Genomic DNA, 27281 nt, shown 5'->3' on the forward strand with positions numbered 1-27281 from the left:
ACGAGCAAAAACTTTGTACAACACTACAGTTCAGCCAGGCATGTTGGCACACACCTGTTTTTCTAGCACTTAAGATATGAAGTCAAAGCTGGGAGGTGATAGCACATGCCTTTAACCCAGCATTCAGGAGGCAGAGGCAAGGGAATTTCTGTGAGTTTGAGGCCAGCATGGCCTACAGAGCAAGTTCCAGGACAGCCAGAGCTGCACAGAGAAACCCTATCTTGAAAATCAAATCAAAATAAAACAACAAAAAAGAGAGGAAATCATGAAGATCAGGAGTTCAAAATCATTCTCAACTTCACAGTGAATGTGTGTAGTTGGCTATACAAGTCCTTGTCTCAAAAGGGAAAGAAATCAATAAATAAGCCTACTGCAATTCATAACACAAAGTAGTTTTGAGTCTGAGCTGAAGTCTTTTATGCAGCTTTCATTGACGTTGCAGGGCATAAAGCACTCAGTGCAAATTACATGTTCAGAATGAAGGCTGCTCAGGTGTTGGGACGGCCAAGCTGTCCCAGGCTTTGACTCAAGGCAACAGTGGAGTTCATTAGCACCTTTGATTTTCAAATTGATTTTTGGTCCTTGTGCATTCAGAAACCTTATTTAAAGTAGCCACATTTTTTATGACACTCCTGACCCCACCACTTGCCATATGAAAATATGGGATTGTGACCCACAACTTAAGTATTGGAATTTGGTGGCATATTCCACATTGAAAAATATCCCAGGGTGGAGTAGCCTGGTGAAGGAGTGAGTCTACACTGGGGTTCTTGGAGCTGCAGGGACCTGCTTGAAGCACAGCCCATCATCCTGGACACAACTTCAGTATGCTAACACTGCAACCCCACCATCCTGGACACAACTTCAGTATGCTAACACTGCAACCTCCATCATCCTGGACACAACCTTAGTGTGCTAACACTGCAAACCCAGACTTTCCCAAACCAGATGGTTCTGAAGATTTTTCTAGTGTCATCAGATGTTTCTGTTTAAAAGATCTAAGAAGCTCTTTTTTAAAGGCCAGCCTTCAAGAACACAAAAGTTGAACCAAACAACCTTTTCTGAGCTTAGAGATTTTTCAGTGGTGGGAAGTGTTGCATGGATGTCTTATTGGAACCTGATCCTCCATAGGGAGCAGACTCCCAGATTTAATAAGACTTTGCAGCAAGACGGCCCTGTTTTGCCTCTTTGTTTAACATTCCTTTAGATTTAAGGAACTTTGCCACCATCCTGGTTTGCCTATTTTTAACCACTGAATGTGAGTCCTGTGCATCTCCCCAAAGGGTTCCTTGAGGTATAACAGGTCCTTTTCTCCCTCAGGCCAATTTCTAAACTAACTTGAGCTCTGGGTTTGATTGAGAAACTCTTGTCTCATTGAATAAGGCAGAAGAGCAATGGGAGATGATGAGATGATTTCCAACATCAACCTCATGCCTCCACATGCTTGTGTACCCACCCATGTGCTTGTATTCACACATACACATGCACATGTGCACAAATACTACACACAATATATGTGGAAACGGAAAATGGGGAAAACACTCTGAGCTCTGTTTTCACCTTTTTCATTTCCTGCTTTAGAGTTTTACAACAGGGATACAGAACCAGTTTACTGGTGGCTGTGATTCCTATTATTTCCAAAAATTGCTTCTTTCTGAGAGCATGGGGGCTACCTTCCTCATATGGCTACTCAAACCTAAAGTCAAAGAAATTAACAGGGCCCAGACTGATTGCCGGGAAACCAGCATTATACTGACTCAGACCCCCTGAACGTAGGTCTCAGTTAGAAGGCCTGGGCAGTCTAAGGGACCTCTGACAGTGGAACCAGGATGTGTGCCTGGTGCACGAAAGGACTTTGGAAGCGCAATCCCCATGGAGGGATACTCCCTTAGCCTAGAGATACAGGGGAGGGCCTAGACCCTACTCCAAAATGACTTGACAGATTTTGATGATCCCTCCTGGAAGGCATCACCCTCCCTGTGCAGTTCCGGGGGTGGGATGATAGGGGGGTAGGGGGATATGGGAGAGAAGGAGGGAGAGGGAACTGGGATCAATATGTAAAATAAGAAAAAATAATAAAAAATAAAACAAACAAACAAACAAAAATTAATGTGGAACTAAGTCAGAACACTAGCCCTGTGATCACACATGCCATGTTTAGAGGCTCAGTCACCGAGTGGGTGGAAGCCAGTGTTCTGAGGGCAGCTGATGGTTCTGAGGACACTGCTTCCTTTGTGGTAGATGGCTTTTGGTCTCTTGGCCATGAAAGCAGAATAAGATATTCCCCAACTCCAAGGAAGCAAGGTCTCTGGGGTCAGACTTCTCTGGCTGAGATTTAGCTAAAATTTCCTTCTTAGGGAAACTAAAGATTAAAAGATAGTCAACTTTTGAATATTTAATACTATTGAATATATGCAACAGCCAAGAAAGAATTCTCCTTTCTTGGTTAAAAAAAAAAAATAACAACAAAGGACAGCAAGGCTCCTGGTGTGTGTTTTGAGACATCTTGGCAGCTCAGAGACAATGACTTGCTGGCTTGGAGGTACAGCTAATGCTTATAAACCCCATGAGGCCAAAAGAACAGCTTCCCAAGTGCCAAACGCTATTTCATTATTTATTGACATTTGTATTAATATCAGAAAATGAATCCCTCTAAAAATGGGTTTTTCTTGTGATATGTGAGCTCCGGGATATATTTTGTGCATCTAATTCTTTTAGAACTTAATAGGTAAAATGAATAAGAGAACACATGGGGGGGGGGATGCCAGGAAATCAGACACTGTATTTATAATGTTGGAGGAGCTCAGAGTGTCGTGCTGTCTCACACCATCTCAAGTGACAGTCGAGCAACCTTCTCTCTGGTAGTGCTGCTTGCAAGTGCTTGCTGGCCTTGCCTTGCTGGGTGGAAGCAAAGCTATATGAGTGGTGATCCCAGGATAGAACCAGGCAATGATGGTCCTCAGCTGTGGAGGCGACAGTGACGGTCCTCTGAGGATCATTTGGAGTCTCAGTTGAAGGACTTCATATGCGTTTCTAGTCTAGCCACACACTCATTGAGTCAGGTCCTCTTGCCAGGTTGTACTACAGATGGGCCAGTGGAGGCAGTACAGTGGTCCTGGAGGTACAGACAACAAGGAGTCCTTGCTAAGCAGCACTCTTTGTTCTATAGAGGAGGTTGATTCTGAAAAGTTCTGTAGGAGTAACTAACAGAGACAAAGCTACGCTGTGAGATCCATAAGAAAAGACTGTCTGCTTGGGACCCCAGAGGAGGCCAGGTAAAGTAGTGAGGGCAAGAATGAGATAGTAACTCACAGATGACAAAAGCCATGGCTCTCCGGAGTCTCAGAGGTTCCAGTTGGTTTGAAAACCTGGAATCGCTTCTGGGGGAGCCTGGAGTCCTCGATGACAGCTGCTAGTGCTGATGGGAAATAGAAACTGGTACTGAGAGAGGCAGGATGCTAAGCAACTGTGGCACAGCCCTCAGGGGAGCAGCCACGAACCATCCTAGAAACCCTTTCTGTGGCAGATTTACTTAACAGCTCGGCCTCTCTACCTCCAGAGGCCCAAGAGATGCTAAACACTACTTACATATGCCAAAAGGCCAAGCATGGTAGCATACTCTATAACCCAGCACATCTGAGGCTGAGCTCAGAAGAGTGCCGTGAAAGACAGGTCAGTCTGGGCTACACAATAAAGTTAGGTATGGTGGTAATGTTATAATTCCAGCACTCGGGAGGTAGAGGCAGGCAGACTTGAAATTCAAGATCATCCTTTACTACAAGACAGTTCTAATTCGACTTTGACTACATGAGACCTTGTTTCAAAATAACAATATTTTATTTTCATAATTTTTTTTTTCGAGACAGGGTTTCTTTATAGCTTTGGAGCCTGTCCTGGAACTCACTCTGTAGGCCTGGAACTCACAGAGATCTGCCTCCTGAGTGCTAGGATTAAAGACATGTGCCACCAATGCCCAACTTATTTTCATTAATTTTTAAAGAAATAATAATAATATCCACAAAGCAAGACTCTCCTGCATGGTTGGTGGGTGTTTGGGAGGCAAAGTCTGAAGAGCTAGAACCAGCAGCTTGCCAAGGTATGGGTCAGAAAGAAATCCCTCCAGAGAGGCCAGTGGGTGGAGCTCACAAAGGCAGTCTGAGGGCCTACCAGCACCAGGTGTCCTGAGGCCCTCCAGCAGGAAGGACCCAAGGAGGAAGACCTCTCAGGTGACACCCAAGGTGCTCTATGGAGCTAGAAGAGAGGACTGGGCTTCCATCTTTTCTCCTTGAGGGGCTATCGGAACAGCCTGGGCGGTGGGAGGGAGACCTTGAACCTCTCTGTCATGTGGTGCATTTCGCTTCTGGTGTGGGCTCTGTGCTCCAGGAGCTTGCATCAGGACACAGGAAATGTGTTTTCTTGCTTCCTCAGCATTGTCCAGTTGCAGTAGGGGGTTCCAAAAAGATGAAGAAGACCTAGCCTACTGCCTGGCTGTGGCTAGAATGTGATCAGTGCCAAACTCAGCAGGTGGTTGGCCATTGTGATGCTGGAAAAGATCTAAGGGAGAAGACAGAGACTTGAGAAAGATGCATGGCTGGTGTCCTAGGATGTAGTAGAAGGTTGAGCTAGCTGCTACTGTGCAGAGAAGGTAGCACCTGGTGCTCTAAGAGTCTTACTACATGAACTGAATGGACCATTTCTGAGTGATGCATGAAGCTCACCAGCTCAACATCCTTGTCATGTGACATTCCAAGAACCCATTCAGAAGCCCTCTGAGTCTTTATGAATGTTTGATCTCTCTGGTGCTATGCTGTTGGATGAATGTGCTTGTCCATTTCCTCTAAATTTCATTCCAAATCCTTTCCATTTTACATCCTAACTTGTAGGTTACACAAGCTGTAAAATGTCTGTATCTCTGAGACTCAAATTTTACCTGTGTCATTGATGAGTTAGAGCAGAGGCCAGAAGGTAAGCTCAGCCAGGAAGGCTTCAGTGATCTGGCAGTTACCATTGCTCATTTAGGAAGATTTGCAGTGAAGAGCTTGCAGTGAAATGGAGTTCTGATTGCCGTGGTGTCTATGCTTACAGCCAAAGTGACTTATCTTGAGAAGCTGCTTGAAGCTGGGAAGATGGACAAAGCGACTGTCAACTTTATAAGGCAAAAGGGTATTACTCACTTGAGTCACAGAAACCAAGTGAGCCGCAAATATTTACCCAATGCTGTATGGCAGGCCAGTGCTATTCACAGAAGAATACACAGGCAAGACTGTGAGATCTAGCCACTGCCTGCAGGAGCTCATGCTGCCAAACAACATATTGCACACACAGGCCACGTGAAGTGGCAAGTGACAACTACTCATGTCTGTCACCACCGACTCTGTCTTCCTTGCTCACTGATGCCCTTGCCACAGCTTCAGACTCACTTGGGCCTAGAGCTCTTGCTGATGGACAAGGCATGTGTAAATAGCCCTCTCTAGGGCTCTCTTCCAATCTATGTACATCATTGCATAAAGTCCTTGAAATGCCTGGTTCAGAAAACACACTCAGCACGGGAGGTATGAATGAGCCCAAGTGTGGGAGGCAGACAGTGACTTAAATAATGGTGGTATCACATGAGAGTGGGACGACAGCATCTATGAGGACACACTGAAATCATGATGATGGTGGCGTAGGCAGGTCAGAGAAAGCCTCTTGAAGGAAACTGGCTAGAGCCCCAGCCTTGGGAGGTGTTGCAGGGGACGATGCCAGTGTGAAGTAAAAGGACATGAGTGTGATTGAGCAGAGACATGGTGGTGGGTGAATCAGGGCTAAAATCCAGCTCAGGCTTCATGCACTGAGTCACTGGTGTTGCCAGAAGGGAGACATAGAAGTCTCTTTCCTCACAGGCACTTGCGTATAAGGATCAAGAGGGAGGGGTACGCCTGGCTGTGGAACATTCTAAGTAAATAAATGGCATCTCTCTTACCCTCCCCCACCCAAGTCTTCTTGATTGCCAAGTGGGGCCCATCAATACAAGCTGAAGTTTCTACAAAGCTAATGACACTCAGCCTTCAGGCCTCTCCTGCACTGAGGGAGAGGCTCTGACAAAGTGTCCAAGTGTAAACAGAAGGTTGTTTTTTTGTATTCCTTTTCTTGATGCAGGTTTTAAAAACAGTATCAGCTTTAGCTCCAGTCCCTGATCCATACCTGGGTCTGCAGTGGGCTGTGTACAGCGGTCAGATTTTTGTCAGCCCAATGCATATTGTCCCTCCCCTCCTATGATTAGTTTAGGGCTGAGTGCCTGCTTGAGCTCCCCTAGAAACCCACTGGTCACCATGTACACCGTACTCTGAGTTTCTCATTTCCTGCAGGTAGCTGAGGAGGAGAAGAGGAGAGGAGGAAGATAGTTTGTAAAGGCAAGTGAGGTTGGACTTGGAACTACAGCGCTGGCACCCCCTTCCTTGGGTGGGAAGAGGGCTGTTCAAGGTATACACAGCTCCCCCTAAGTCATTAACCATTTGTGGGCTAGAAACCGGAACCAGGTGCCCAGAGGGGAACAAGCTGCAAATGAACACATGATGAACTCACAGGATGCATTGTGCTGGTGTATGCTCATACCGTGCGTTCAATGACAAACCTGTAGGCACTGCTGTGACCCAGCAGAGCCATTTGGAAACAGATGCCCTGTGGAGCTGACTATGGGACAGGCTTGTCATTTGGAGGGAGGTATTTGAGGTGGATCCATCACTGCCACATCCCTTTGATGGAGTCCCAGAGTGGGGGCTCATGAGGGAGCAGACACCCTTGGGAGAAGCATTATAAATTGCTGGAAGGAGACTCTTCCAGACTTCAGAGCTGGCCTTGTGGCTTGGTATTGATCACTGCTGCTACCAATTATTCTTCTGCCTAGAAAATGTGCTTGCTTTTTCCTCTGTCAACCCTTTGTCCTCACCTAACCACACAGGACCCCGCTGCCCTTGGCAAAGTCCATCATCCAGGGCTTTCTGGCAGGCAGTCATTTCCAGAGACCAACACCACAGGGCCTAACACACACTTGCCCTTGATCTAGTGTCTGACAATTGTCCTGAGCATGGCAACTACAGCCTCTGAACTATTCTTCAACACTGCCCAAACCTTGCTTGACATTCCCCATTCCTACTTCTGAATCTATGAGTCCAAAAGGACCGAAGAAGTCAACGTCATTCATATACTACAACCTTCTAGAATGTTCTCCGGGTTTGCCAGAGTCTTCCCTTGCCAACTGGGGGACAGAACAAAAAAGTACAGGCAACCAAAGACCAACATGTATTTTGCTATAGCTTCAGAGTTTGTTCTTTCTTTCATATGGAATTCCCAGGCTGGTTTGGTTGACTAATGGTCCCCAGTCCAAAGGCACTCAGAGAACTGTGTATCTAGCTGGGAACACAGAACACTTTCTGAGACTGGAGGTTTCTTTGGGTTTAGGAAAAGGATTTATGTGGCCACTGTGGTAGGCAAGTTACTGGATTCCCTGACTTGCCCCCAATATGGGAATTCTGGTTAAAATGAGATTTCCAAAGCATCTGTCACTCTCCCACATATGTGCACTACATGCCTGTGTGGTAGACACTGTGACATAGCTCAGGTCCTTGTTGCAGGAAAGGTTATTGCCATTATCAGGTGTCTGCAGCCTTCAGCCCCTATAGCTACCATGCTCAAGGGCACACTCCTTCTGGTCAACCCTCAGGTGGTCACTGATTCAGTGTGAAACCCAAGACCTTCCACAGGGGCACAACATGGCCAGGTAGGTCTGATGGGCCTCTCTGGAGGTCTTCAACTGAGTTATGGATTCATTGATCACACTTCCCAATCCTATCTCCTTCCCACACATCCTGTTGAGCCCTAGGCTCTTCTGGAGCACACCTCACATATAAGGCCCCCTCAGCACATGGTCTCTGAGAAATCGAGCCTCTGACAATGTTCTTGGTGGGACCAGGGATTAGGATCTTAAACCAAAAATGCTGAGTCCCATGTAGCATTTCACACTCCTGGGTTTGGTAAAGGAATGAAACTCAAACTGGATGGTAGTGGTTCTGCACAGGGGTCCTGGAGCTTTGCACTCACATGTACCAGTCAAGGCTGACCTTCCCACAGAAGGAGGCAGCCCTTTAGCTGGCTTGGGTCATCTTCCCTGAAATTCCTACAACGTTTCAGGTACTGGGTCTTCTGTCACTTCTGAAGGCCCTGAAGTACTTTCTTTGATGAATTTCTGGGATGGCATCTCTCTTCCTTCAGGGAGACGTCTCTATGGGTCAGGACTATGTCGAGAGCAGTCAGTCAGGATCAGGGATAGCAAAATCGTCTCTATGACAAAGAGACTGCTACCTGTCCAATGGCTAGATCTTTGCCTTCTTTCCTGACTTTGGATATGATGTGATCAGCCTCTTCAAGATCCTGTGCCACCATGCTTGTCCCACCATGATGAACTACATTGTCAAACTGTGAGCCAAAATGAACCCTTCCTTCCTGAAGTTGCTTCTTGTAGGATATTTTGTCACAGCAACAGACAACTAACACTTGCCATGGTCCCTTTTGGTCAAACTCCAACCTTGAGACCTTGTTTCCTGCTGTCCCCTCTAAACTGATAAATCTTTGTTTAGGTCATTGCACATATTCTGCCCCTGCAGAGCCATCCCTGACTCTTGACACTGTGAGCATCCTTCTTGTCTGAAGATGCGACACATATGACCCAGTAACTGGCTCACTCCTCCAGTAGAACAGAAGTCCCAGGCTTTGCTCATTTTTTGTTCAATGATGCATTCCTTGGACTCAACAGAGCTGCCAAATAAACAGAACAAACAGTTTAATGTTATTTTTGATGCTATTTTCTTTCTCACCGGATGCATGGATTGCTTCATTTACTTAATTTTCTTCCTGTTGCTTAACATGTAGGTTGCCTCTGATGTTTTCCTATTACAAAAAAATCTTTAATGAGCATAGCCAATACTCTAGCAGTTCACTTTAGTTCTCAGGATTTGCCTATAAAATTGTGATGGGAAAATTAGCTCAATGCAATCCCACAGATATGCTGCAATCCAAAATGGAGACCCCTGGAAGCTGTATTTCCATATCTTTAAACTTCGATGACACCATTCCTCACCTTGTCCAGTGAACAGTTACAGCCAGATCCAGATGAGAAGTTCCCCTTCTAGACCCTGAAAGTGCTCACTCTCCAGGAGGTGGGGCCAATAGGTCCTCACCCCACATGACTCTTCTCAGCTTTACCTGCCATGCTGGGCAGTACTCTTCTGCTCTGACTTCCCAGCCAGACTCTAGGTGGAGAGCTGTCCATTTCTTACCTTTTGTGTCAAAAACAATGTGTGACACACCCTATATGATGAACAAATATGCAGAAACATCCTCAGAATTCATTCCCAAATGGCCAGAAGAACCCTAGATTGGTGTGATGAGAATTCCTGTGATGAGAATAAAGCAGCAGCTAGTGGCCTCTCCTCCACCACAAGGCACCAGACAATGAGCCCAGTACTACCTGTGGAATCCTGTCAGATTGTTCCAGACCCCTCATTCCTATGCTTGGATTCCTTTCCTGTCTTTCAGATCCTGTGAGGTGTCTTCTGAGCTCACTTGCCACTCTGGGGACACACTGTTGCAAGATATGAATAATTGAACAGAGTGAATTAGAATGATGAATTGTGGGTCTCAGGTACTGAGCTGTTTGGAACTGCTGCTTCGTGTGCTGAAGTGGAGCCCTGGAATATTAATAATGCATGCTTTCAGTGCTTATATCTGGAGTATATCTGGAGAAGACAGAGAAAACCCAAGAGAGCTGGACCACAGTACTTGGAGCAGCACTTTCTGGAGTGAGTCCCATCTCCCCTGGCACCTGACAGCCTCCTGGGCAGTAGTATCACATGGTCTGGTAAACATCAGCCCTGGTAGTCAACACGCCTAAACCCTTGTACTGAGCTGGGGTTGTAGTGGTTAATATTGTCATCTTGACAGGGTTTAGAATCACCTAAAAGACAAACCTCTGGGCATATCTTTGAAGTAATTTCTAGATTATATTGAGTGGGAAGATCACTCCAAATGTATTAGGCACTCTTCAATGATTTGGGAATTAAAAAAAAGGAGAAAGTGATCTGGGCACCAGCATCCATCTCTCTCTTCTTTCTGACTGTGGATGAAGTGTGGGCAGCTGCCTCATGCTGCTGAGACCATGACTTCCTTTCATGAGACTGTCCCCTCAAACTGTGATACAAAATAAGCCCTTCCTTCTTGAAGTGGCTTCTTGTCAGTTACTTTGTCTCAGCAAGGGAAAGGATGACTGATACAGAGAGGATGGAGGGGTGTCAGGGAGGAATTTGCAGCTATGCAGTCCTCTTAGGGTCAAGGAAACAGACTCATAACTAGGGAGAAATGTACAAGGAGCTGCCTCGGCACAGACCCAGAAGTACAGGTTGCTGCATGGCCTTAAGTGCTACTGGAGGAACTCTTTCTCATTATCAAAGACAGGACGGAGCCAACACCCACCAGGACATAGCAAAGACATTGTGCAACAGAATGTGTGCTGTTTTCCCACAAGGAGAAGGCAGCTGTCAGAGGGGAACCAGTAAGGCTGGAGTCCCAGAAAAGACCATACAGGGCAGTTCCTTGAATGCTACCAGAGAACTAGTGACAACAATCCATATTTTTACTGTAGTAGTGATATTGCTTTAAAGGTTGTAGACTTAGCTCAGTCTCAAAGGCAAAGCACTTAGACCTTTGAGTCTTGCTTCCCCTGTTGGCTTCTGAGTGGGCTTGGAAGAGCATCTTCTATGGCTGTCTTTGTCCCACTGATGAAGGATTTCATTGTTGTGTTTTGTTTATTCTGGTGTCCCTACTCATGGGAACTAATCTGTGTTCTTCCTGAATTCCTGTGTGCCGAGAAACTATCCAAGTTACAGCTTCTTAGACCTTCTTTTTTCTCCAGGAATAGGTTTGGTGTGGCCCAGTAGAGCTTAACTCTGTGTACTGGTATGTTGGTATCGTTGGCAGTCAAGGTCAGACACCAGCATGATTGGATAAAAAGTCCATGCAAAACTAACAATGCATTGCTGTGATATGTCTGAGGATGATTGGACCAAGGGAGAGGAATCCATATTCAGTGGCTTCTCAGAGACCAGCAACCAGTGTGATTGGTTTCTGCAGATTTGACTCTGCTCTTAATACCCAGGAAGGGAGATTGTACACCAACAGGGTCATCCCGGCCTTGACCTCAGAGAAGAACATATAGGACAGAACCCTGTGTCTCTGCTGCACAGGAGTGACACAACTCAGATTCTTAGATCTTCATGGCCCCTTTGATAACAGTGCAAGACAAATCTCTGTACAGGGTGAACTCAGCCCTAGGCAGTAGGAAAGATGAGCTGGGAAAGGACCAGACAATTGGCTACCATGGATTACTACTCACCCAGATGTTTTCCTGCCTGGCCCAGCCTGCCCAGGGCCAGAGGAACTTGTTTCTACTCTCTGAACCTCTACAGTAGGAAGGTACTTCTCTGTCCATATTTATTTCTCCATGTATTTGTTATGTTTGCTCTTCCCTAACCCTAGACAGTGACACCCTCAAGGACAAAGGTCACATCTTCCTTTTCTTTGGGTCTTCAACTCCTGACACAGATGCTGGCAGTCAAGTCTAGCTATTATGGGCAAATGTTTGTCTATGAAAAGAAATTCCTATTTATGTATTCATCTGGCCCTTCACACACTGCTTTGGGTACTGAGAGCAGGAGACAAGCCAGGCTATGTCCTGGATTTACATCCCAGCAGAAGATAAATAACCCCAAACCAGCAGCAGGGTGCTGGGCAGGTGCTATCTGTCCTGGGATACCCTGCCCTTGTGGAAGAGCAGTGTGCTATTCACTCATTGCTTGTCCAAGAGGCTTCAACAAAGATAAAGATGGCTGCGTCCGTTACCAAGCTGGATTGAATCTTTCAACAAGAACTCCATGTAGGTATAGTTTGGTGAAGTTTCCAGTACCCACAAGCTGAGTATCAAATATGCAGATGCATGCAAATTGCCCTCTCCTTAAGGGACTTGCTGTTTCTAAGAGCAGACATTAAAGCACATTTTAACACAATATAGAAGCAGAAGCACTGTTAGAACTCAGGGAATAGGGGACTTTCAGGGAGGCTTGTATGGAACTCTCCTACTCAGATGCGCTTCATGGCCAGACAGAATAGTGAATGTCAGTATGCACATGTCCAGGGACTGTGACAGCCTTAGGTAGCTAGAGGTCTTTGCAGGGGTTTGTGCCTGGTTACAGGGAGCTGGAAGGGCTCCTAGCATCTCTGTGCTCTGGTCCTGGATCTTGATTCTTCCTAGCAGCCATGCCTCCAGACCTGATGAGAGTCTGTCCGAGCAAGCCTTTCACACCCAACACACCCTTCTCAGGATGCAGTGCAGGGTCCACTAACATCACTCCCATACACCATCCATCGCTTGCTGTCTTTATATAGGAAAAGGTCTACTAGGTGGATACCCTGAAGTGAAGCTGTTACACTGCAGGAGCTACCTGCACAGATCCATTGCTTTTTCTTCATCCTATTATGAAATGCAAAATGCTTCACTAGGGTGTCTGGGACACCTGAGTGCACAATAACATCAGTTAATTAAGTTGATTGGCCTAATTTCCTGGGTTATTTAATTTGGGTGGCAGACAAAGCAGTATTTGGAACTTGCATAGTGAAGTAAGAGATGTGGCTACACCAAATAGTAGGAACACCCCACACCTTCATGTGCTCTGACTTTGAGGTTTATTGTAGTGGCCTATTGACCCTTGCTTGGATAACCATAAAGATGCAGTAGACATAGCTCACATTACCAATATCAGAAAGTACATGGGTTCAATTCAAAATGTTCAGATGGAGGTTGGGAAAAGAGGCCCCATCCTGTACACATATTGTACTGCACTTTTTAAAAATTTATTGTGTGTGTGTGTGTGTGTGTGTGTGTGTGTGTGTGTGTGCACATGAGTGCAGGTGCCTACGAAGGCATAAGATCCCTTGAAGCTGGAATTTTAGGAAGTTGTGAGCTGCCCAAACAGAATACCGGGAACCAAACTTGGGTCCTCTGTGAGAGTAATATGTATTCTTAACCACTGAGCCATCTCTCCAGCTCCTTCAGGACACTGTGTGTGTGTGTGTGTGTGTGTGTGTGTGTGTGTGTGTGTGTGTGTGTGTGTGTGTGCCTGTGCAGAGACCAGAGAGAATGTTTGGTGTCCTGCTCTATCATTCTCCACTTTATTCCCTTGAGATATGATCTCTCAGGGCTAAAGCTGGCAGCCAGCACACTTCAGCAATCCTCCCATCCCCAAGAGCCTCTTCCTAGCAATGAGCTTACAGATGCACACATAACCACACCTGGCTTTTTACCTGGTGCTAAGGATTTGAACTCAGGTACTTGTGCTTATACAAGTGGTCTTGAAGCCTGAGCCACTTCCCCAGCCTGACATTCTTGTTTTTCATGCCGGCTGTGTTTTCCAATCAGAGTCAGAAGCTAAACCCAAAAGCAAGGCTTCTTTCCCAGTCAGCTCCCAGCATGGCAGTAACACTCAGAGATATGTGGAGGTGGGTTGTGATGAGAGAGCTGATTAACTCTAGATGTATGGGCTGAATGCTCCCATTAGCACAACAGTAACAGTCAGAGAGGCAGGAGCTTGTGAACGCAGATGTACACTTGAAATTACCTCTCCTGCACACCCTCATCAGCTTTCATGTTCTGAGTGATGCCCTGTGATAAAGAGCATTTTAGTGGACCTTTGTTGATGGATGGCCACTACAGTTGGCATGGCCCAATGGTGGGCATTGGTGTCACGTGCCTGTCCTACCTCCTTCCAGCCTCTAAAGGGCAACAAAAGGGCTGGGTGAAGAAGTGAGACTCTGTTTTCTCTTGATGCCACACATATGTGAAAGCATCTTCAGAATGTGACTCACACTAGGGATCCATTTCCTTTATTACTCTCTTGGCTTCTGGTCCATTTCCAAGGCATTGTCTAGAGAGGAAGACATTTAGGCACCTGGAAAAAAAAGCACCTTAATTGTGTGCTGAGCCATTTCCAGCATGGCTGGAATCAGCTTATGCTGCTCTGGGAAAGTGGCTGAAAGTGTTGTGCAACCTGGCTGGGTTTTCTTGAGTTGGAAGAAAATACACCAAGCAGTATTGCAGCCCTAAAGAGTGTTCAGTGCCAACAGAAACAGTCTCCAGCACTGCTGTCACACGGCCATCTGCACACACAGATGTGCTACCAGTACCAGTTCCCAGAACACATGCACAGGGTGCATATACAAAACGTGTGCACACAGCACGTAGCCTAAATGGTAGGAAACATGGAGGCCTGGAAGGAAAAGAGAGACAGGAGGGATGGTTCATAAGAAAACATAAGAAAGTTGCTGTCAAGAAAACAACTTCCTAAAAACAAATACCTGGATATGGAAGATCCAAATGGGTTTTTAGGAAAAAGAATGCCCTGTGGAGAAGCTGGAGTTATGCCCAGAGCCTTGAAGAGGTCCTACAGAGGTCCTGCAGTGAGGTTTTGACTCTGTAAGCCCAACATTGCACAGCGCTGACAAGAATTTTTTTTAACAGCCTTACAATGATGAGTTCCTCTGCAGATTTGATGTTCCCACTGCCTCGGGTCTCTGCACTCCTGCGCAAAGCACCTTGTGCTCTAGCCCTGTGTTCATGGGACACAGAGGCTCTGCCCTCTGCGTCATGGCAGCTTCTTGGTGAGGCTGCCCTCTGCATCTTTCCCTCTCAACTCTTCTCTATTCTCTGTTTGTGGTCACAGTGCTCAAAGCCACAGAGCTGAGATTTCATCTATTACTCCACTGGGGGAAAAAAAAGAATGACTTTATGAAAAGGCCCTGGAGTGAAAGCTGAGGCTTTTGAAGCAGATAGATTTCTGAATGCAGTACCTCAGACACCCCTGAGCAAGCATTTGGGAACAATCTGTCCTGAGCCCTTTGGTGCCCCAGTAGTGGGATGTCTAGTATTGCCTTGGGTAAGGTAACCTGTCTCTAGCATCCTTAGGTGGACAACCTAAGAGGGACAGGGAAAAGGGTTTCCACCATTCTGAGAAGAACTGTTTCCCACATGCCTTCCCTGAGACACTGGCTCTGTAGTATCCTGAAAATAAGCTGCAAGCCCTAGTGGCACATGCTTGTATCTCAGGAGGCAGGAGGATTGTAAGTTCAAAGCCTGTAAGTTCAAACAACTTAAGGAGACATTAAAGAAAATAAATAAAGCCAGGTGGGTTGTGCATGCCTTTAATCCCAGCACTCAGGAGACAGAGGCAGGCAGGTCTCTGTGAGTTTGAGGCCAGCCTGGTCTACAGAGTGAATTCCAGGACAGGTACACAGAGAAACCATGACTTGGAAAAGAAAATGCTTGGGATATAGCTTAGTGGTAGAGCTATATCTCCAGCTGTTCCTGCTTAGGGGACAGTCTCGGTTTCTATTGTGGGCCAGTAGATTTCAGTTAGAGAGCAGTCCTCTTATGAGGTGATCAGCCTGAGAGGTTCACTGTACTTAGAATCTTAAAAAAGAGCTACCCCTATCTTGGTGACATTAGCCTTGAATGGGGTTCAGGGGTCCCAGCTTTAGAAAAAGACTGTTTGTCTAGAGATGGTGTGATCACCATGTTTAAGTGCAAAATTGAACAGCAATCTGACCCAGAGTTTAAGGCAGAAAGAAGTCAGAATGAAGGCACCAAGCGCCAAGCTTTCATTCTGTCTTAGATATCATCCAACATCAATATGAGAAGTCAGCACTTTCAGCAGAAACAGCATTATGTCCTGTTACATTTATAGATGTAATCAGTCAGAATAGGGTAACATTGGGTTAGGATGGAGCCACAAAGTTCTGTCCATGTAAGAAGAGGAACACAGAAGAGACAAGCCCATGTTGGGACAGACACAGAATAGGGTGACAGAGCTGCAAATAAGACCTGCAGGACACCACCTGAGCCGGGGAAAGTACACAGGACAGCTGGCAATAAAAACTAACCAGAACACCATGGAAAAGCTAGGTGTGGTGGTGCTCATCCATGACCTGGCCTCTGGAGCTCACTGGCCAGCAAGCCTAGCTGAGCCAATGAGCTCCAAAGTCAGTAAAACATCCTGAAGAAAATAAGGCACCAAGCAACTGAGAAAGACATCTGGTGTCAACTTCTGGCCTCCAGCTAAAAACATGAGCTACACTTGCACAAAAACAGCATGAACACATGAATACACTGCATGCACATGTGTGCACAACACATATATACATGTGAGTACATTCTCTCTCTCTCTCACACACACATGCACACACACCCACATGCACACACACATATGCACACACACACACACATGCACACACACACACACATGCACACACACCGCTTGCATCTTGTTGCTGCATCTAAAGGCACTGAACCTTGTTTAATCCTTGAGATGCACACTTGGGTTATCAGTGCTCTGTTATCCAATCAGACACTGAGGAGACATCCCCATGCACTCTTCCTATCACACCAGACACTTTTCATTTCTCTCTCCAGATCTACAAAAAGAAATGGAGCTGAGAAAAGTTAGGTAACATGACTTGGAATTCTACCAAACACAGACAATTGGAGAGTTCATTACAGGTTTTGTCGATAACACATAATTGGCCTGTCTACAGCCATAATTAGCTTTGTCACGTGGCCAAAAGGCCAATTCAGTTCTACCACCAGCTGTTGTTTTGGCTGAACTGACAGGCATAGCCACATGAATCCCAAGATCTGCATATGAGCCAGGACTGACATCTAAATTTATAGGGGTAAATGCATGAACTGGGGTCCCCTGTGGGGTTCAGGCAAGCAGCCTGACATTTCAGGGAAGCCTAAGGATCCTGGGCACAACACAGTATCTTAGCTGGGGAACTCCTAGGGATTCTAGTTCCAGGCTGTCTGTTTCTCAGCACTGAGCTCTGGTTTCCATAACTCTTCACTCTGGCCTGCTGAGGTTTAATTGTTCCCTTTTCTCCCCAAGAGCCCAGGATTCTGCTCCTGTTCCTCATGGGTTCCAACATACAGAGGGTACCCTGGTTCCTTCTGTATCTATCCTTGGTATTTGAAAAGTTCACAGTACCTGCAGGCCAGCCCATACCCTGCAACCCATTGCACTTGGGAAGTCTTCATCATAAGGCCAAACCATTCCCTTAGTGGACATACATGACAGGCACACTCTCTTCATATGGTGGGAATGGTGACTCTTGACTATTGTATGAGCTTTTACCAACTATAAACCCAAAAAGTATGCACCCCCACCCACACACCTCAGGGAAGACTGATATAGATGCCATGACCTTCCCATATTTGTGATTGGGGACCCCACAGTATCAAGGCAAACACCAGCACTGCTCAGTGTCCCCAGATTCCCAGCATGCTTGGAACATGTTGGAACCTATGGGGTGCTTTCGTATTGACTAAATAGAAGTGGTAATGATAATGCGTTGTAATGCCTGTTTTTCTGAATACTTACTAACACCTCATTTCTAAGTCAAGTGTGTCCTCAGGAGATGTTCCACTTCTCCCGATGGACTCTGCGTTCTTCAGGGAGTCAGCTTGATAAGAGGCTAGCTGGTGATGGACCACTATTCTGTGACAGTGAAAGACAGGGTGCTGAGGCCACTGTATTGCTATTTGGGGGCATCTGTGTCCAGCATGACAAAAGTTTGGGGGATCCTTCAAGGTACTCACTTGAAGGCTGGGACAAGGCACCTGTCCAGTAAAGGCTAGTGGTCTTCTCTCTATCCTCCTGTCTTTTTGTTTTGCTCCCTGTCCTGGGAGGCTGCCAGGAGCAGTGATAACTTCTTAACCAAGGAAGAACACCACAGAACCTCCTTGCTGTTCAGTGAGGCTAGCTATTATGCACAGTCCGCATTCATCTTCCGAAGTATGAGGGCTCCGAGTTTGCTTTTTCTTAAAAAAAAAAAAGGGAAAGACGAAAGAGAAATTGATGATTTTTAAGAACTGCAGAGCATATCGAAGGCATTTGGAAAAACCTGCCTTTCTGTAAGCTCAGGATGGCAATTTAATTAGTCTGTCATGCAAGATCATTAATTTATCAAAAGCCCTGCATTCCACAAGAGACAGGTTATTAGTGGGGGACACCATTGATGTTATTCTTTATAGTCAAATACACAGAGCTTGCCAGGCTCCAAACAAATCACATTTTGCTCTCTTTGCCAAAAGGAAAATCTATTTCTTGATATTGTTTAGAGCAGAAAACTACATATTGATTTAAAAATACAAATGAGTAAACTAAGTCTCCAAACTCAGCTATAACATGACAGAATAAAAAGGAGTAAGTGGAAGTCAGCAGATACAAAAGAAGACTCCAGAAAAAGAAAAAGAAAAAGAAATGAACTCAGAGTTCTAGATGGAGGCTTCCAGAAGTCCTGACAAGGCTCTCATAACATAACAACGTGCCTTATTGAGTGAGTGAAAAGGAAGAAATGATTGCTTTACTTCCTTCCGAGGATGGCAGGGAAGAAGTCTAGCCACCGAGTTCCACGGAAACTGTCAAGCACATATCCTCATCTGTGCTGCCACCTCCTCCTGTGAGATGGAAGGTGGAGACAGGAAAGTCACCCAGAAGCCTGGAGTACACAGCACAGTAGCGGAAGTAAGAGGCGCCGGGCCTCGCCAAGGTGGGAGCTGAGAATTGACTCCTGAAAGCAGTCTTCTAACGCCATGGCACTCACAAGCCGCAACACACACATACACAATATCAGTCAAATAATTTAAAACCTCATTAAAAATATGGCTCAGGTATCATAGTGATTCAGACTGTAGGGCAGGATTTCCTGTCTTGGTTACCAAGAAGCCTGGACCACTGTGTCTTCTGCTCACATTGCAATCAAGCACATATTTCAGAGCATCCTGTGATACAAAATGATACACGTGCTGTCCCTGGTGCCACTTTAATTTGCTCATTTATTATATTCTTCTGGAGACCCTGGAGTCAGTGACATCTGTCTTCTCACACATGTAGGCATTGTAGCAGAGAGCTCAGGAGCCAGGGCTGGGAAGCCAGACCACCTGAGACACTCCAGGCTTCTCTGTGTCCTAGCTGCGTGCATCAGCTAAACCCCACCCCACTTTCCTTTCATGTGAGTGCAAGATATTGGCTAGTCAACGCTGCTGCCAAAAAAAGATGGGGCTAGCAGGGGATATGTGCTTAGGAAATGGCCAGGCAGAGCATTGGTGGGTGACATTTAAAAAATGATCAATAAAATCAAAGGAAGGATTTTTAAAAATAACTTCAAGTCAGAGAACAGGAAGAAAGGAATGAAACCAGCTGCTGATCCTGGGGTGGCTGCAGAGCTTGGGGCTGCTTCAGACTGTAACTTACCCATGTGCTTGAGCTTGAGTTCAGGATTGCAGTTGGGCTTGGGCTGGGTTTATACTTGGCGTTGGATTTGGGTTGATGTTGTCTCCTCAACACCCACCATGCTATTTACATGCCTCTCCATAGAGAATCAGCACATCAGAACAGAAACCCCTGCCCTGGGCTGAGGCTGCTCCGTAGCCTGGGAATTATACAAAGGAAACTGCAGGTTAGTGCACACATAGGGCTATACCTGCATGTGGCAAGGTGTTCTCATTCACTGCTCCTTCTCAGGGGGTAAAGTGCATGTGAGGCCATGGAACCCAGTCTCTCTGAGTAAGAAGTGAAGGCAAACTCCAACTCCTTGCCAGCCCCATCTTTACCACCTCTTCCGGTGGGATATACAGAGTCAGTGCTGGGTAGTCTCTATATTCCGGTTTCCCTCTCCCCTTTCTCTTAAAATGCCTAACACAGATTTTTTTATGCATTTAATTTACATTTTTAGTGGCCAGCATTGCAGGGTTTTGCATGTTTCCCAAGATGATATTGACAATCGTGAAACAGCAGAACACCAACCTTCTGGGAAAAGTGGACTTAGGAATCAGCATTTCGGGCCTTCAGTGAAGACAGAGAAGCCTCTATTTGAGTAGAAGAAAGCAGCTAGGTTGGTGCAGCCTTGTGGGTAGCAAGGTTGGGGGACAATGCTGTGTGCTTAGATGAAGAAGAAGGAGTCTGCCTTTCTTCAGGATGTGCCCAGGGCAGGCAGCAAATGCATCATGCTTCTGTCCCACTCTGGGATGTGAGAATCAATACTCTAGCTTGTGAGAAATAGCCCCACCAAGGGTAGAGGTGGGCAGGGTACCTGGTGGCCACACCAGCTTCTCAGCATCTAAAGTTGACAGTGTATTGCCTTAGAAGGGGCACCAAAGGACAGAGCTGGAGCCCTGCTGTGAACAAGCAGCAGTAGGCAGGATGAGGGGAACAGAGAAGAAAGTGCCAGTGTGCACTACCCCACTCAGCCTGTAGCCACTAAGCAACCTGAGTTTCAAGCACAGACTCTCTGGCTCAGTTTCCCCAGGACCCTTAACATCTGCAAGTAGGAAAGTGATGAATGAATGAACAAATAGATTAATGAAGGAAGGAGGGAGGGAGGGAGGCAGAGAGGGGGAGAGAGGGAAGGAGGGAGAACGAACACGTTGTATTCCTGTGCTCAGAAAGTTTAAAATAAAGGGAGGGGGCACGCATAAAGCTTATCATTCTATACCACAAGACTGACTGGGCTCACCCTGGACTGCTGCAGCCGGCTGCTCATTGGAGAAAGCAGAACTAACACACAGCTCAGGATTCCAGAACATGTTGGAGTGCAAATGTGGAAGTAATGACGATGGCAGAGGACTAAGTGGACGCATAACCACACAATTTACCTGCTAAATCCATATGATTGCGACAGTAAATCACAATCACTTAAAACTGGTTTTAAAAAATTGGGGTATAGCCAGGCGTTGGTGGTGCACGCCTTTAATCCCAGTACACGGGAAGCAGAGGCAGGCGGACCTCTGTGCGTTTCGAGGCCAGCCTGGTCTACAAGAGCTAGTTCCAGGACAGGCTCCAAAGCCACAGAGAAACCCTGTCTCGAAAAACAAACAAACAAAAAATGGGGGACAGTATGTGGTTGGAATGTGTGTGTGTGTATGTGTGTGTGTGCGCGCGTGTGTGTGCGTGTGTGTGTGCGCGCGCGCGTGCCTGTTACATGCATGCGAGCATATGGAACCCAGAGCAGGGCATTGTGTGTCTTCTCTACTGCTTCCTACCCTATTGCCTGTGTAAGGATTCAGGCATCACCCTGGCCTGCCCCTGTCACCTGGCAGAATGCACTTAGGCAGTACTCTGGTCAGCCCAGGGTTCCATGAGTACTAGTCTGCAGGGAGGTGTAAAGGACCGCTTTAAAAGTCAGACCCCTGCCCACTTACGCTCTCTTTTGCTTTCTCTTTTGCTCTCTCTCTCTCCTGCTTTTGGTTGGCCACCAGCTACCCCCTCTTCCTTTCTCCCCCCCTCCCCTCTCTCCTCTTCTGTTCCCCGTGCCTCTATGTCTCTTCCCTTCTCCCTCACTCCCCTTTCTAAATAAACTCCTCATTTAAGCTCTATCTGCCATGTGAGTTATTCCCTCGCACCTCGGTCACCCTCACCTGCTATGGAACCTGCTATGCTCTCCCACGTGGTCCCTTACCTTGGGACCCCACTCTCTTGGGACTCTCACCCAGGATCACTCACCCCCACCCCTTTCTCCACCGTATATTCTTAATAACTGTAGCTAAAGAACAACACCCTGTATTGGAAGCCTGCCATTTGGGCTTAGGCTGGCTGGCCAGCAAGCTCTCGGGATCTGCCTATTTCTGCTTCCCCAAGGCTACTGGATGTGTCTGAAGACTCATAGAGCCATGAAAAGCTTTTTATGTTGGTGCTTGAGATTTGAACACAGGTCCTCATCCTTGTACAGCAAGTGCTCCTACCCACTAAACCACACATTTCCCAGCCTCTGTGATGGTTAATCTTCATGAAATCATGATAGGATTTAAAATTACCTAGGAGATACAACACTGGGCATAGATGTACAGGAGTTTCCAGATCAGGTTAACTGAGGTGGGAAGACCCACTCTAACTGCGGGCAGCACTGTCCCATGGTCTGGAGCACCAGACTGCATAAACAGGAGAAAGAGCTGAACACCAGCATCCATCTCTCTGCTTCCTGACTGTGACTGGCAGCTTCATGCTCCTGTGGCCACGCCTTCCTTGCATGGACTGCACTCACTCACAAACTGTGAGCCAAAATAAACCTTCCTTCCTTCCTTAAGTTGCTTTTGTCAGATCTGTTGGGTCTTTTGACTCAGCAACAGGAAAAGCAATGCATACAGTAACTAATTCAAAATTAGTGATGATTGACTGAAAATTGATATTCTTCTATTGATGGATCAAGAATGCACTTCTGTCTTTAGAACTTTGGGGGAGGGGTTGAGACAGAGTTTCTCTGTGTAACAGTCCTGGCTGTCCTGGAACTTTCTTTGTAGACCAAGCTGGCCTTAAGCTCAGAGAGATACACCTGTCTATGCCTCCCAAACGCTGGGATTAAAGGTTTCCACCACCATGCCCAGGCTGTCTTAAAGAAGTCTTCTTTAAGAAGAGCAGATATCTAGGCATACTGCAGCCAAATTTCAAAAGCACTCCTTTATGTTGACTAGACAATAAAAAATAATAGTTACTATTGTTACACATTCACATATTTAGACCTGTTTGTTTTATCTCTCTAAAATAAAGATATACCTGTATGTGCTGTCACTTTTCTGAAGACGGATTTGGGGGTTTTCTTCTGTGTGGTCTTCCTACATTAAATGTTTTCACAGAATTGTCTGTGATCTTCAGACTTCCATTTGGAGTTCAATTTGAAATCATTGGCATCTTTGGCATTCTTCTATAGACATTTGTTTATTTGTTATTCAAGGACCTGAACCCAGGGTCCATGTGTCAACCACATGTTCTATACTGAGTCACACCTAGAAGCTAAAGTGTTTAAGAAAATGCTCTCTGCACAGGCACAGGGCACCAAGCGACTCAGATGGCATTGTGCCACGTGGAGGACAGGCTCCATGGCAGAGTGTATAAATGTTTCAGCTTAAATATCCAAGCAGGGACTGCCTAATCACAGTGTCTTTCTTCAACAGGATTTTTGCAAGACAAAAGTTGCCAAGTAAGTTACCTCTACTATGTGTTAAAGTGTTTTGCCAAATTTAGATGTTACAAAAGCATAACCTTTCTCAATTTCACACTACTCCAGTAAAATAAAATTGGTTAAATTCGGAGTGCTATACAAAGACTCAGAATATTTCAAAGCCCATTTAGCAGAGCTTCTAGACTAAAGCTGTGTGCAGTCCTAAGTTGTGTGCAGTCCTTTTACATTTTATTTCATGCTTTCTTCACTTCAGTAGAGAGATAAATTTGTTGTTTCCTTATTTGCAAGACTTTCTTTGAATAAATTCAATTCCCTGGAAGTGTCAAAAATTCTAAAAGAAAGTGTGTGTGTGTGAGTGTGTGGTGTGATGCACTGCTTCTCAGGATTAAAGATTTATACATGGTTTAGGAAAAAAATCCTCTCCAGAATTTAGAGGATTTACTTACACATCACTATTGAATGCATTGGTTAACTCAAAAATAACTCTACAAAGGCTTGTGTATTTTTAATATATGACCAGTATTGGCCAGGAAGCAGAGAAATCCCATACTGTCCTGCTGTATCCATGTCAACTTCCAAACATTTAATTTTAAAAGATTAATTTTTCTCCAAAATTTAATTTTTGTTATTGTACAAAGAGCACACCCTCCCCACCTTTTGTCTTCTTCACCCAACCCCCCCCACCATCACCACAAGGGTGGTATTCAGGGATGGAGTGACCAGGGGCCTTTGTCCCACACCTTGCTCACGGGCTGAGCACCCATATTCACACGTATTCAGGAGCAGGCTTCATGGTATAGAGTAGACCCTGCCCAATCAATATATATGGCAGGACCAAACTTGTACTTAATATTCATGGGTACCAAGGGGTTATAAAAGTCTGTGACAATCTGATGACCAGACAAGGAGAGTGCTACCAAGGCAGTAAGATCTGTTACTATGAAAACGATGCCTCCAGCCATGGCATATAGCCTTTTCACTTTGTCATCTCCCCCATAGCATGTGCACTTCATGCCCATCGTGGTGACAAACATGGCCAAGAAGGCCAAAACCAGGGACACCACCGTTAGAGCTCTAGTGGCCTTAGATGCTCAGAACAAGCACTGAGTCCTAGATTTTGTTGTTCATCAAGCCAGTACTCTTCATGACATACTCCGTCCAGAGCCCCTTACATGGCTGTGATGATGTTGTCACCTGCATCTGAGTTCATCTGCCACTTTGGGATGGCAGTACTCACCATCAGGTCTACCCAGCCAAGCATGGCCATCCAAAAGCCCAGTAGTTACAGACCCGAATTGGCCATTTCCATCTCAGAAAAGGTGGGATGCTCTGGGAAGGTAACCCGACAGTAAAACAAAATCTGGGGAGCAACACAAGAGGATTTGGCTGGAGATTTAAGTCACCCAGAGTCAAAACAAAATGTTTTTGGTTGGATAACTACAAATCTCAACTGAAGTAAACACAAATCATTCCCTCCAGTGGAGTGACATTCTCACAGATTCTAGATAAAAGCAATCTTGGAAGGCTCAGAGACTACCCAGGGAAGTGGAGGGCCATTAGGGCATGGCCCCCAGAAATTATGGGGTGTGCTTCCATCCTTCAATCCCAGGCTGTGGTGTGTGGCAGACAGAGGTGGGTGGTGAGTTGGCAGGTGCTCAATTCTATATGTATGTATACATGCATGTATGTATGTTAGTATCTCTATGTGTATGCCACATGTGTGTGGCTGTCTAAAAAGTCCGCAAGAGGGCATTAGAGTCCCTGAGCTGGAGTGACAAGTGGTGTGAACTGCCCCATAGGGGTGCTCAGAACTGTGCTCTGGTTCTCTGCAAAAGCAGTGCATGCTTTTAACTGCTAAGTTATTTCCCCAGTCCTGAAACTCTGCACTTTATAGTCTACTTTGATGCTTAGAATATCAGATGCTGATCACTGTTATTTGATTGACACTGCTTTTAAAAATCTAATTATGCAATATACATAAACCAAAATCAAAGCCAAATGTAGTTTCTGTTGTTTTCTTAGTGGGAATATTCTAAGACAATTCTGTGCCTTGTCAGATTGGTATCTGTATATACATCATCACTTCAAAATCAAGAACTTGGGTGTGGCTCGGTGGTAGAGCACTTGACTAGCATGTGTATGGGCATGGTTTAATTCGGTCCCAATGAAAATCAGGAACAGAAAAGAATACTCCATTCCTAATACTGAACTTTAACTGAATTTGCAATAGTATCTGCAATAAGGTCAACAGCAGCTGCAACCTTGACTGAATGAACTTCCAAACACTCGGCTTGAAAAAAATATGTGAAGTCCATGACAAATCCAATTATCTTCTGCTTGAAGGATTTGGTGACACCATTAAGCACTGGTAACATTTATCTGTTTGCAAATTTTCCTTCTGTCAAGCAACACAAACCTCCATAGTTTTGTTTTTACAAATGTAACTGAGAAAGCTGAGAATTGCAAACAGTAAAATTAAATTAGAAGACCAGTTATCAGGCCTAAATGAAAATCTTGCTACTTAAATGCATCTCCCGTGGCCATATCACACTGGCAATTTACAGACTTCTCTTAAAGCAACATGAGCTCATGAGACAGACATTGAGGCCTGTACAGTGACTTGGATTTCCCGGGCTCCAGGTAATCAGCAATTTGGCCCTCCTAAACATTGGCACTCAGTTTGTGTGCATTACGCTTATCACCAGCTGTCTTGCTGGATGGAAATGTGCAACTTGTTTTTTTGTTTGTTTGTTTGTTTTTGTAGCAACCTTTTTGGTTTTTCACTCTTCTCAACATAAACAAACAAAAACAAAAAATGCCCCACCAGCAAGCACTTCTAAATTTACATACACAACAAAGCCATAGCAACTGCCATTTGAGCCTGGCCTGGCCTGTGTGGACCTGCCTGGCCTCTGACTCTCATAGGCAGGGCACTATGCCATCCTGACTTCCCTAGCTGGGTCCTGGTGCTGTGTGCACAGCATCGCAGGGGAATGACATGGAAGAAGGGGCCATGGCAGCAAGACTGGAAGGATAACCCTCACCTCCTCCACACCGAGCACTATCAAGACTTTAAAGGACTACCATGTTGTCCTTAAAAGAAAGGAATTTGCTGAACCACATTTAGAAAAGTCAGGAAATAGATAAAGCAAGCTATTTGCATCTCAGAGCTAGCCACCAAATGAGGAGTGTTTTCATCTAATTTAGATTACTGAATTTCAGTCTTCTTTTAACACATATATTTTAATTTGTACACCCTAAACATGTTTTTAAAAGAGTTGTTTTAATTATGTGTTTTTGTGTGCGCATGTGTGAGTAGGTTTAGGTCTTTGAGACCAGAGAGAGCACCAAATATCCTCTTCCATCACTTCTGATCTATTCTTTGAGGCAGGATCTCTCTCAGAGCATAAAGCTTGAGTTTTCTCAGCTAGCCTGGGAGGAAGCAAGCCCCAGTGATTTTCCTGTCTCCAGCCTCTCGGAGCTGAGGTTATGGAGTGGGCAGGAGGCCTGGCTTGTTCTGTAGGTCCTGGAACTCACACTCCAGTAATCATTATCACTCACCAAGTGCTCTCCACCATGGAGCCATCTCTCCAGCCTCCCTCTACCCCCTTCAAGTCTTTTCTTAAGGCACCGTGACAATAACTGAGACAGAAAGTCTGTGTGACCTGGCTGTCCTCATTCTTGTCACACCTACAGAGAGAAGGGCTCCCTGAGAATGAGTGACCCGATTTTATTGTATTGTCACAAGTCTTATGTAGCTCAGGCTGATCTCAAACTCACTAGGACGTGGATGACCTGCATTCCGATCTTCCAGCCTCTATTTACAAGCTCTGGAATTGCAATGTACACAAATCCACCCCGTCTGTGGTACTAGGGGGTTCGTTTACATGCACCCTACAACAGAGCTGCATGACTGTGCCTAGAAAGAATTCCTCAAGATTACCCTTTGAAAACCCATTTCCTAAGAATTTCCTGGTTTTAAAAGCTCTCTGTAAGGAGCCTTTGGGAACTACACTAATTCATACAATGGTTGACTATCATGATTCTTTTATTAGAAATTTAGGTTGCTAGTAACATTCACATCTAATAAGTTATCTGGAGGGATGTAGAAATTGTACGGAAATAGTGGTTTATTCTTTAGGCTGTTTTCCTAGGATAAATTACCTTGGGAGGAAATGACTTCAACCCAGCAC

General features: G+C 45.6%; 1 pseudogene; it reads right to left on the reverse strand.

The window, feature by feature from the left end:
• Window positions 1-23864: 23864 nt before the first annotated feature.
• Window positions 23865-24391, reverse strand: LOC127234696 (claudin-7-like; annotated as a pseudogene).
• Window positions 24392-27281: the final 2890 nt, after the last annotated feature.

The sequence above is a fragment of the Phodopus roborovskii genome, unplaced genomic scaffold (assembly GCF_943737965.1).
Source record: "Phodopus roborovskii unplaced genomic scaffold, PHOROB, whole genome shotgun sequence".
Classification (NCBI taxonomy): domain Eukaryota; kingdom Metazoa; phylum Chordata; class Mammalia; order Rodentia; family Cricetidae; genus Phodopus; species Phodopus roborovskii.